The sequence below is a fragment of the Nematolebias whitei genome, chromosome 10 (genome assembly GCF_014905685.2).
Source record: "Nematolebias whitei isolate Nwh7 chromosome 10, NemWhi1, whole genome shotgun sequence".
In the NCBI taxonomy this organism is placed as follows: domain Eukaryota; kingdom Metazoa; phylum Chordata; class Actinopteri; order Cyprinodontiformes; family Rivulidae; genus Nematolebias; species Nematolebias whitei.
Genome location: NC_056507.1, coordinates 7,851,446 through 7,862,725, shown reverse-complemented (window position 1 = coordinate 7,862,725; position 11,280 = coordinate 7,851,446). Strand labels below are relative to the sequence as shown.

Below are 11,280 nucleotides of genomic sequence, written 5' to 3'. Positions count from 1 at the left end.
TGGGTTTTTTTTTCAGAGCTTAAAAGTCCATCCATCCATCCATTATCTTTACCCGTTTATTTCATTTTGGGTCACGGGGGTCGCCGGTGCCCATGTCCAGCAATCACTGTGCGAAGGGCGGGGTACACCCTGGACGGGTCGCAAGTCCATGACAGGGCCACATAGAGACAAACGAGACAAACAAACATTCACTCTCACTCACACCTAGGGACAATTTAGAGTTACCAATCAGCCTAACATGCATGTTTTTGGTCTGTGGGAGGAAACCGGAGTACCCGGAGAAAACCCACGCATGCACGGAGAGAACATGCAAACTCCACCCAGAAGGCCCCTGGACCGGGGTTTGAACCAAGGACCTGTTCGCTGAGAGGCAGCAGCTCTACCAGTTGCGCCACCGTGCTGCCCGAGCTTAAAAGTATGTTATTCAAAGAGTTTAGCATAATTTTGCTGTTGGTTATGTGTAATGTCATAATAAATGTATGTTTATACTCTTTAAAAACGGCCTCTGTTTTACACAATGTGGTGGGTTGCCAGTCAGGCTTTTTTGGGGGGGCTTGTTTTCATAGAGCTGATTGCTTGTTTCTATCGTGAGATCTGGCAACACTAGTCCCAAGACAGACATGAAGTGCCAACACCTGGTACACAAACAAATGGTGCAAGTACATTAGAATACCATAACGGTGTAGACGAAGCGTTAGCATAGAGTAGCATGACATTGGATAATGTTATTGTTGGGTCAATAACTTTTGATAAAAATGTGTATTTGATATTTCAATGTTCATGCAACAGAAATTAATTTTCGTATAGCCAACAAATGTGCTGCTGTCTGATGCTGCTGAAATTTCCACTATGTAACGCTCAAGTATCAGACATGTATTTTATAGGCATATGCCACTACATCACAGCAAATACACAAAAATGAGATGGAGTTAAACATTTTGAACCCAGCACATTTACTTTGATTCAGTTTATCTACATTATAATAAAGTGGAGAATATATGGGGGAAAGTAGCACTTTCAGAACATAAATTCAGCTAATTAATAATCTCTGCTTCCAGTAACGAAGTGAGGAGACCAACTCTCAGCAGCAGCACGGACTTACGCAGCATCAACACAACACAACACAGACAGGCGGGCAAGATGTGGAAGAAAATGCATAAAGAGATCGAGAGTAAAGAATGTCTCAGGCTATTGTTTTATGTCTATTTTTCTTAAGGGAGATGCTTTCAGTCAACTTAAATTAATTGAACAACTTAAATTAATAGAACTTTCTGATAAACAATAAAAATTTGTTTAATTACTAGGAATTACACACTCAAAGAAATGAAATGTGACGTTTCAAAAGTAAATAATCTAAAGTTTTGTTCTCTTAATTCAAAAGATTTGTGAGTATTCCGAGCTGTGGCTCATCTTATTGCTTCAATACAACAAAAACTGTTGTTGTTTTTTTTACTGTTTAACTTGGAGATAATCATGTAATTCAAACACAAGCTCAAATTTAATCTTTTTTTAAAGAGTAAGGAAACATTTGACTCAAGATACTGTACTCGGAAGAAATGGCGGTATTCCCTCAGTTAGTGCACAGCTGTGCACATCTGTGTAATTAAAGCATCTCCTCAAGTAAAAAGTCAACATTTAACGACGTTTCAAGCCACACATTTCTCTCATCGTTCCTTCCTAATCTCTGCTTAAACTCACTGGAGCCAACACTGGAAGATTGTGAATATTCTGACGTTTTTTTAACATATTTTTTTAAATTTTACTAAAAATGTAAACACATTTTTTGCAAATCAGTTATTGGCTGTTTTCCTCTTATCATTTATTTATCTCTAAACAGTTTAGGTTGAAAACAACAATCATTTTACTGTCAGTCACAAAGAAAACAACCACTCTGAGGCTCCAAACTGTGTTTTATTCTGTTTTTCATCATCTATCTGCTGCTGATTTCAGATCCAACTCCCACAAAAAGCCGAGGACATTCCCAACATTTCCCTCTTTTGTCATCCAGAGTTGTTCAACTGGTGTAAACCCATCTTCCCAGTAAAATCCAGCGCAGGGGAGTGTTTGGCACGAGCTCACAGAAGCAGCAGCACTCACCTGCAGGAGACCGTCAGCTCAACTTTGGTGGCGGGGATGGCAGCGGTGAAAGGGTCTGCGTCCCCGATGCACGCCATGTTCATGGAGATGCTGCTGCTGCTGATGTGGATCACAGGTCGCCCCTCATCCGGCAGCAGAGCCGAGCAGGAGGCATGGGGGAGGAGGGGGGACCGAGGAACGACCGGGATGTCTTTGTAGGTGTTCCGTTTTTGAAAAGGGGTTTCTCTTCAGCTGTTCGTCTTCTGGAAGAACCAAAACACTGAGGAGGAGGAGAGAATCCGCGGACACCGAGCTGCAGCGCGCCGGAGGAAAGGGGAGGGGCGGAGGGAGCGCGCGCGCGCAGTCACACATGCACGCACACTGTGGACATGCACAAGATTCTTACAGGTTTGTTTGTTTGTTTGTTTGTTTTCCTTTAGTGGTCTGAACATTTCTGACATTTCAACATCTGTTTTCTCTAAAACACGACTTCACTTTGGAAATAATGTCCCAATACTAACGAACTATGTGGCATTTATGGGACTCCAGTTTGAAAGGGGCTTCTCGGACTGAAGAAGTCCTTTGGATGAAGGATGAAACGTCTCGGCAAAAAAAATAAACCATCCACATGACCTGACTGAACATTTTTAGATTAGTTCCTGGTTTACTGATCATGAACTGTTGGTGTCCCAGTTTAACTCTGCTGCTTCCCCCTGCTGTACTGCCCCCCCCCCCCCCCCCCCCAGGCTGGCCTGCGGTCGCTGTCAGGTGGGTGGGATGCACCTTGTGGTGGCGCTAGAGTGGCTGGTGGGTTGTCCTTGGCCTGGGGTGGTGGGGTGGCTCAGGTTCCTGGCTGATGTGGGCGCATGTGTTTCGTGGATGGGCGGACTGGAGTTGCTGGCGTTGGCGGAGCAGCTTGGCGGGCTCCCTGGTTTCCTGCCACACTCGTTGCTTCATTGGGGGATGTCAATCCTGCTGGTTGGGGGGTGCTGCAGGGTTGTAGAGTGTGCTGTAGGGGGGTTTGCATCCTTTTCGGGTGTGGTGCCACTGATGTTTTGGTTGGTTGGGTGGTGACAGTGGAGCTGGGCTTGGTGATGGTTACCCCTGGGCTGGCAATGCAGGGATGGTGACGTGTGGTTGTTTGTATGGTTGAGGGGCATGGAAGGGACTGTTGGTGCCAGGTGTGGACCTCCTGCCAGGGATGCTTGGTGGGGGGAGGGGGGTTGATCCTGTCCTGGTGTTGGGTCGGGGGGTTTTGTGTGGTTGCTTGGCTCAGTGTCGTCTGCTCGGTTGCACTGTGCATCTGTGTGTCAGGCTGGGGGGTGCATGTGGGGCCATTGCCCTGTCGTTGCGGCACGTTGTGTGCCTGGGGGGGGGTTTCTGTGTGCCGAGCTCATGCTGGGCTTTTGTGTTCTCATTGGCTTTTCAGGGTCGGGGCTCTCCTTCGGGGGTTCCCCCCTGTGGATGGGAGATTTGTGGCATCTGTGTTTGGGGGGGGGGGGGGTGTTTGATGTTTTTGTGCTGGTTGGGGTGGTATGACCTCAGGGCTCTGTGTCCATGGCCAGATCTGCTCCAGCGGTTGCCGGCGGGCCCTGTGGGCTCATTGCTGCAGCCGTCTGGGGCTTCTGCATTGTGGCTTCTCTCTGGGGGGGGGGGGGGGGGGGGGGGGGTCCGTGGGGGGGGGGGGGGGACTCCCGGGGCTCTGGGCTTGGGGGCCACTGGATGTCTATGGCTCCGGTCTTCCATGTGTCGTCATCGTGTCCTGGGTGGCGGATCTGAGGATCCCCACACCCACTATGGAGCATCTGGAGAAACCTTATAGAGACAAGCATGCTCACACACACAAATACACACACAGGTGTTTAGATTCAGGTGTTTATCAGATACAGTTGGGTTGTGGTGGCCAACATCTGGAGCTCTGCCTCTTCCATTTCTGTCTCCTGTCCTTTTGTCAGTGTCTTTGTCTCCGGACCATACAACATGGCTGATCTTACTGCTGTCTTGTAAACTTTTCCTCTTGGTTTTTGCTGACACTCTTTAGCCTCAAATCACTCCAGAAACTTTTCTCCATCCACTCCATCCTGCCTGGACTCTCTTTTTTCACCTCGTTACCACACTCCCCATTTTCCTGGACAGTGGACCTGAAGTCCTGCCCCTTTGTGACCTCTGCTCCTTGTAGCCTCACTGTTCCACCGGCCTCCCTCTCATTCACACACACGTACTCTGTCTTATGGCTGACTTTCATTCTCTGGAGTGCAGCCTCTGGTCTCCAAACTGCAACATGGCAACTTTTGTAAAACAAACTTGTGTGGCTTTATTTTAATCTTTACATCTCCATAGTTTAAGCTGAGTGTAAAAACAAACCAACAACTTAAAATGGTTAGACGTCTCAATCTCAATCATCCTTTCCATGGATGTTTCCATTGTTAACCTTTTTTTCCATTTCTTTGGCTGTCATGGGTAAACAAGCACACGTTGTAGTTGCACATTTTGCTTGCACATATTTTCACATAAGGACACGTAAACCATCAGTAATAGAACAAATATTGTGTAGATTTCTTCTCTAATTTAGGATGGTTTTATTTATTTTTTACTTTGGTCTTTAGGACATTGCAACGAGTACCTATTAATGAATACCGTTATGTTCTTGGACATGCATGTCCTCTGGCACCCACTAGGAGGTGCTGTAGCACCTTTGTCAGCAGGTGAGAATTAAACATTAAGAATCACTAAGATCTTGAGCTTTAAATGGCAGGAGCATCTGTGATTAGTGTTTTACACAGGAAATATGAAAAGTTTGGAAGAGGACAATTCTTGTCTCCGAGACACTGGAAGTCATTGAGACTTTGTGTGTGCGCATTTTGCACTAGAGGTATTTGTCAGAAACCACAAGCCCCATAGCAGATAGACATACAAAATGTCTGTCTTGATGTATAACGCTATCAGAGAGCTGACTGGCCCCAGATTTATTCTACAGACGAACAATGATTCAAAACGTACAGCCAAAAAAACTATCTCCAGTTTGAAAAATCACAAGTAGACCTGGAAGTGATGTATGAAGCAGATAAAACCTTCATCTCAACATCATCATCAAAAAAAAAAAATTAATCACATGAAGTGGCAGAAATGTGCATAAATCCAGTTCTTTAAAAAAACTGTTCCAGTGAATTAAGAAAAATGTTTTTACGACAAAATATATTATTGATTTGATTTACATTTTTATTCCCTTCGTTCCCTTTGCATTGCTAACAAATACAAATGAACAATTAGAAATTGAGACGAGGCAGATTCTTGTTTTTTTATCCTGATTGTGGCGTTTATGGACAAAATCTCAAGTTGCATTCGTGGAGAGGAGGGTGTCGTCTCAGCTTTTTGCAAATGACGTGGTTCTGTTGGCGTCTTTACAGCCGTGGCCTTCAGCGTGCACTGGGGGAGTGCAGAGCCGAGTGTGAAACTGTTGGGATGAGAGTCAGCGCATCTAAATATGAGACCACGGTCTTCAAATGATTGGATACTTCCTCTGGAGCGAGCCTTTGCAGCGAGCAGAGAAGTTGAGGTGTCTGGGAGTCGTGTTTATGGCTGATGGTGGAATGCAGTGGGAAATGAACTGATGGATCAGGGCCTTGCCTGCAGCAATGAGAGTGTTGTTCTGCTCTGTTGTGCTGGAAAAAATAGTTTAGTCGAAAGGCAACACTTTCGATTTACTTCCAAGTTCAAGGTTCTCCATTGTCATTTGCATTGAAAGTGGTACATGAGGTGGAACGAAATTGTGTACTCAGAGTCCCAACTTGCCATGACTTGCATGACATGACTTGCCGTTATGACCACAGGACAAGCTCAGAAATTACCGTATTTTCCGCCGTACACGTCGCACCGCTCATCTGTCCAAATATGTCTAAGAGTGGAAAAAACATAAATACATTGCGTATCGATTGGTGGGAGCTTGCACAGAACAAGTAACAAGAATTTAACAAGACTAACACTTAAAAACAATTATTTGTTTGCTCGAAATCATAGTAAAGGTGTGTCTCAGTTGAACTTTTACTTAACAAATGCACTTCAATGGTCAAATTAGCTGCATTATGCCGGGGCGGCGCAGCAAAATGAAGCTGATTTGAGAGTTGCTCCAGGCGAGCTGGACAAAGGGGGCAGGCTATGGCAAACCGATTGTCATTAATAGCCACTTTTCCCTATTACATGACACAACGGCATGCCATACTACTCGAGTGCCATCTAGCGGCTGAAAATGGTAGTGTTCAATATTTTCAGTCGGAATTAATAAAAACGGTCATATCTCAGCCACAAATTGGTTTATAAATATGGGAAAAAAACAAACATAAGTTGTTTTGGTGTATAAGTCGCAGGGCATGCAAATTATGCAAATAACTGTGACTTATACGCCAAAAAATACAGTAGCTTCCTTAGTAGGGTGGCCAGGCATAGGTTTTAGAGACAAGGTGTCATTTAGGAGGAGCTCCAGAAGGAGTCACTGTTCCTCTGCAACAAAGGGAGTCTGCCGAGATGGTTAGGGACGACTTCTGGGCAGCTCCCTTCCAGAGCTTTTCCAGGCACATTCCACAGCGAAGAGCCCCTGGAGCAGACCCAGAACTTACTGGAGGAATTAGATATTTTTGCTGGTCTGTGTGAATGCCTTGGGGTAGCCCAGGAGGAGATGGAGAGATGGAGAGTATCACTGGGTGGAGGGATGTCTAGGTTTTCTCTTCAACCTGTTGCTTCTGCCACCCGACCACAAAAAAAAACAGCAGAATAAGAATTGCCTATTTTTATTTATCTATACATTTTTGCTACTATCTGTGAAAGTTCATAAAAGTGTACAAAGTATAGAAAGTGCATGACGGAGTTTGAGGTTGACATTTTGCTGTCTGATCTGCTACAAGCTAACCAAATGAAACATAAATTACATCAGCTACTACAATGAAAACTGAAGTTTGTCAGCGAGATGGAAAATAAGAGAGGGGGTAAAGTAGCTCTGATTTAAAATGTTGGACATTCACAAAGCAGCCAACCAAAAGTTTCTTGTAGATGGAAGAAAATTAAATCATTAGTTAAACAAAACAACAAAAAAGATGAAACGACTCCAATGCTGTCATGAGCTCTGACACAGTAAGACTTTGAAAGGATTAAAGACGTGCTTTGTCTCTAAATGTGACTGGGAACGCCTTTGACTGACAGTAACAAAGCACAACTAATTATGGATTAAACAGGCCCCTTGTGGATTATTAATCCTTGTAGCTTCCAGTCGTATTTCATTTAAATAGATTCTTTACATTGGGGGGGGGGGAAATCGTCCTGTGGAGGAAAGCGTCATCTGTAGCCAAATGACAAAAACCACCTGAGCAAAGCAAACTCAATTAACCAGTGCAGCTTGAACCCAAGAGCTAATGAAGGAGCTGAGCGTCAGCTTCAGTTAGTCTGAGCTCATTCAGCAGGTTGAGTGTCTGCTTGATTGATCAAATAACTCACCTTGGCTTGGCCTCTGCACAAGTCGCAGCCCTACTGCAGGAAAAATAACGGTGCAAGTATTTTTCTGCAAGAAAATGACTCGTCAGCTCTCACTCACACCTAGGGATAATTTATGAAACTACCGTATTTTTTGGCCTATAAGTTATGGTTTTTTTTTTTGCATAATTTACATGCCTTTGACTTGTACGCTGAAGTGACATTTATGGATTTTTTTTCCCATATTTGTAAACTAATTTTTGACAGATATGCCCATCTTTATTAATTCTGACTGAAAATATTGAACATTACCATTTTCAGCCGCTAGATGGCACTTGAGTCATATGGCATGCCGTTGTATCATGTAATAGGTAAAAGTGGCTATTAATGACACAATAAGCCTGCCATAGACTGACGCCGTCATCCAGTTCACCTGGAGCAACGCCAAATCAGTTTCATTTTGTTGCGTCACCCCGGCAAAATGCAGCTGATTTGACTGTTAAAGTGCATTTATTAAGTAAAAGTTCAACTGAGACCAACCTTTACTATAATGTCGAGCAAACAAATAATTGTTTTTAGGTAGTTATCTTGTTAAATTTCGAAGAAGACCCATTTATGAATTTTTCCTCTTTATTAGACATATTTGGTCTGATGCGGCTTCTAGGGCGGTGCGACGTGTACGGCGGAAAATACAGTAGTTAGCCTAACATGCATGCTTTTGGTCTGTGGGAGAAAACCTGAGAAAATCCACGCACACACATTGAGAACATACCAACTCCACCCAGAAAGGTCCCAGGTTTGAATTTGATCCAGGAACCTTCTCGCTGAAAAGCAATGACTCTGAAAACTGCAGCACCACATAGCTCTCATAATTTAAATAATTTTAACAGCTTGATCAATCCTTTGACTGCTGACACAGTCCAGGCTTTCATCCTTCCACACTTTGCTGCAGTGTTATTACCAACCAGAAGGTAGGTCGGCAGTTCTGAAATCACTGATAGAAGAGCTGCAATTTGAGGATGTTTTGATGAACTCTTGCAGAGTAAAGTCAACCTAGATTTGGCGCTTTTAGACACGGATTATTGCTGCAGTTTAACCAAGACTTTAGAATGGCTGTAATCTAAAGCAACATGGCCTGTAGATTATAATCCACATTAAAACTTGCTCAACACCTGCTTCTGGGGGTTTGGTCATCTTAAGGAGTTTACTGCTTGGTGGGGAAACCGTTTACTTGGAGCTCCTCAGACTGATGAAGCCCTCTGGATAGAGGGTGAAACATCTCTAGAAAAAAGAAACTGTCCAGATGACCTGACTGAGAATTATTGGATCAGGTACAAAAGTGACAGCAGAAAAGAGAAAAATGTTTTCTGTCAGGGAGCTCTTAAGTCATTGGATATGGCAAATGTTGTTATCATCAAAGTCCATGCTCAATAATCCAGGTATACAATCCAACATCTTTCAGTCAATCTTTCAGTGCTGAAACGTTTCGCCTTCGATCCGGAAGGCTTCATCAGTCAAGGAAGCACACAAAACAAAACTGATTCTTCCCCCAACAGCTTACTCCAAAGTGGAACAAACCAGTTATGTTGATGCTAAGATGATCTCTTTGTCATGCCCCCTCCTCCATTGCCAGCCCTCTTCCTTGTTGACAGTCTTGTCAAACTGGCAGAAAACAACAAAGTCCATGCTCAATAATCCAGGTATACAATCCAACATCTTTCAGTCAGGTCATCTGGACAGTTTCTTTTTGTGTGTGTGCTGAAACGTTTCGCCTTCAATCCAGAAGGCTTCATCAGCCAAGGAAGCGCACAAAACAAAACTGATTCTTCCCAGAATTTAATGGGAAGTTAATGAGTCTCTCCTGAGACGCAGTAACCACCAGCTCTCAGAGGACTGTTAGTTCACTCCTCGTTCAAATAGTGCTCGTTTTACATAATTAGATGTTTTTACCATGACAATAGTTTACATTGATTTGAGCTTTTTTCCCTCATAGTGATTATTTAGATTTATTTAAATGTGTACAAGTGTGAAAGATGCAGTTTGGTTGGCAGTGCAGTTTGAGGCGCACATCACCCTTTACAAGAGCTTTGAGAAATGCCCTAAAACTGACTTGTTTCTGTTTAGTGGCTGCGAACGCCCCGTTCTGTGTACAGGCCTCTGCGCATCAAAAGGTTTCCAGCCTGACGAACTGGAACATAAAGCTGAAGCAGTTTTTGAAGCTTTTACTCTTTCCAAACAAACATTTGAACAGATCAAAAGAGATATTTTATCAGTTTATTACTGACAAAGTTCAAGGTTTTTCATGGCTCCCAGAAAGAACTCTTGTCTGTCAGTCACATGTAAGAATGGAGGAAGACCAGAAGTGATAAACTCTCACAGCAGGAGTTCATAAAACTAAGCTCTAGATTTCAGTCCAGTAGAAGCAGATATTTTACACTGGTCACTATAATGAAACCATTCCATTCATCAGCCGTCTACAGCTTTTCTGTGTAGGCTACTGACCTCAAAATCTTACTTCTTGTTGATGTTTGTTCACAGAAGCCTTCACGTCAAAACCATCGCAATGTTTTAGGTTGTTTATTTCCTTATTGATAGTTTTGTTCTAGTTGTCGACTTTCCTTCCCTTTCAAAATGCAGAATCTCTTCTGCCCAGCCCTTCTTGGGGGTATCTCCTTCAGAAAAGACCACCTTGGGGTCTTTTCATTTAATCATTGCCGCCTCTTCTGTCCAGTCCATCTCAGGGGCATTTTTTCCGACCATCAATTGGAATCTCTCAGTATCACCCCCGATGATGTGCTTATGCAATCACTGCCTCGTGTCAAGCTGTCTCACATCAAATCCTTATCTGCTACGGCCATTTTCTCTCCAAGAGATCTCCCTTCATCCCTCTGATCCTTCATTCATGTCACATTAAGCAGCTAAAACATCTCAGAGGACTGCTGCTTATATCTGCAGTGTTATGCCGAGTTTGCACTTTCTGTCCACACTAATTAATTATTGAAGGAAATTTTTTTTATTAAAAAAAATGATCTTTTAGTATATTCATGTGGCCTACCTGTGTTATGTGTGTGTGTGTGTGTGTGTGTGTGTGTGTCTTTTTTTATATTTGCTAACGCAATACCTCACAAACCAATGGTCAGCTTTTAATGAAAGGTGCATGTCGTTTGACACACATCTACAACTGATTGACTTTTGAAGCCCATGCAGTTCAATTCAATTCAAAAATACTTTATTAATCCCAATTTAAATGTTGTAACTTGTTATCCTCGTTTCATTAAGATATGTTATAGATGCTGATGGCTGTAGGCAGGACGGATCTCTTGTAAAGGTCAATCCCACAACAGATCCGAAGAAACTGGCCACAGATGCCGTCTGATCCGTCCACCCACACTCTGGCAGAACTCCTCCCAGAGCGATGGCCACTCCTCCCAGCAGCCTGCTGAGCTCCTCGTCACTGCGGACAGCCAGCTGCAGGTGTTGGGGGACGATCCTGGTCCTTCTGCTACCACGAGCCGTGTTTGCTGCCACTTACAGAATCTCAGTGGTCAGGCACTCGAGCACAGCCAGCAGGTAGATGGGACTGCATCCACAGCACCTCTTTTTCAAATCATTTGGGATTTGAGGCTGTAGCTGAGATATTATTTGAGCTTTGAGATGTTAATCAACTGCTCCCAGTTGTAAAAAACCCATGTTGTTATGGTTACGCATCATAACGTTAAAGATGATCATTGTTAAAGATAAAGA

General features: G+C 43.6%; 1 pseudogene; it reads right to left on the bottom strand.

The window, feature by feature from the left end:
* Positions 1-2,216, bottom strand: part of LOC119415445 — a 109,696-nt pseudogene extending 107,480 nt beyond the window's left edge.
* Positions 2,217-11,280: the final 9,064 nt, after the last annotated feature.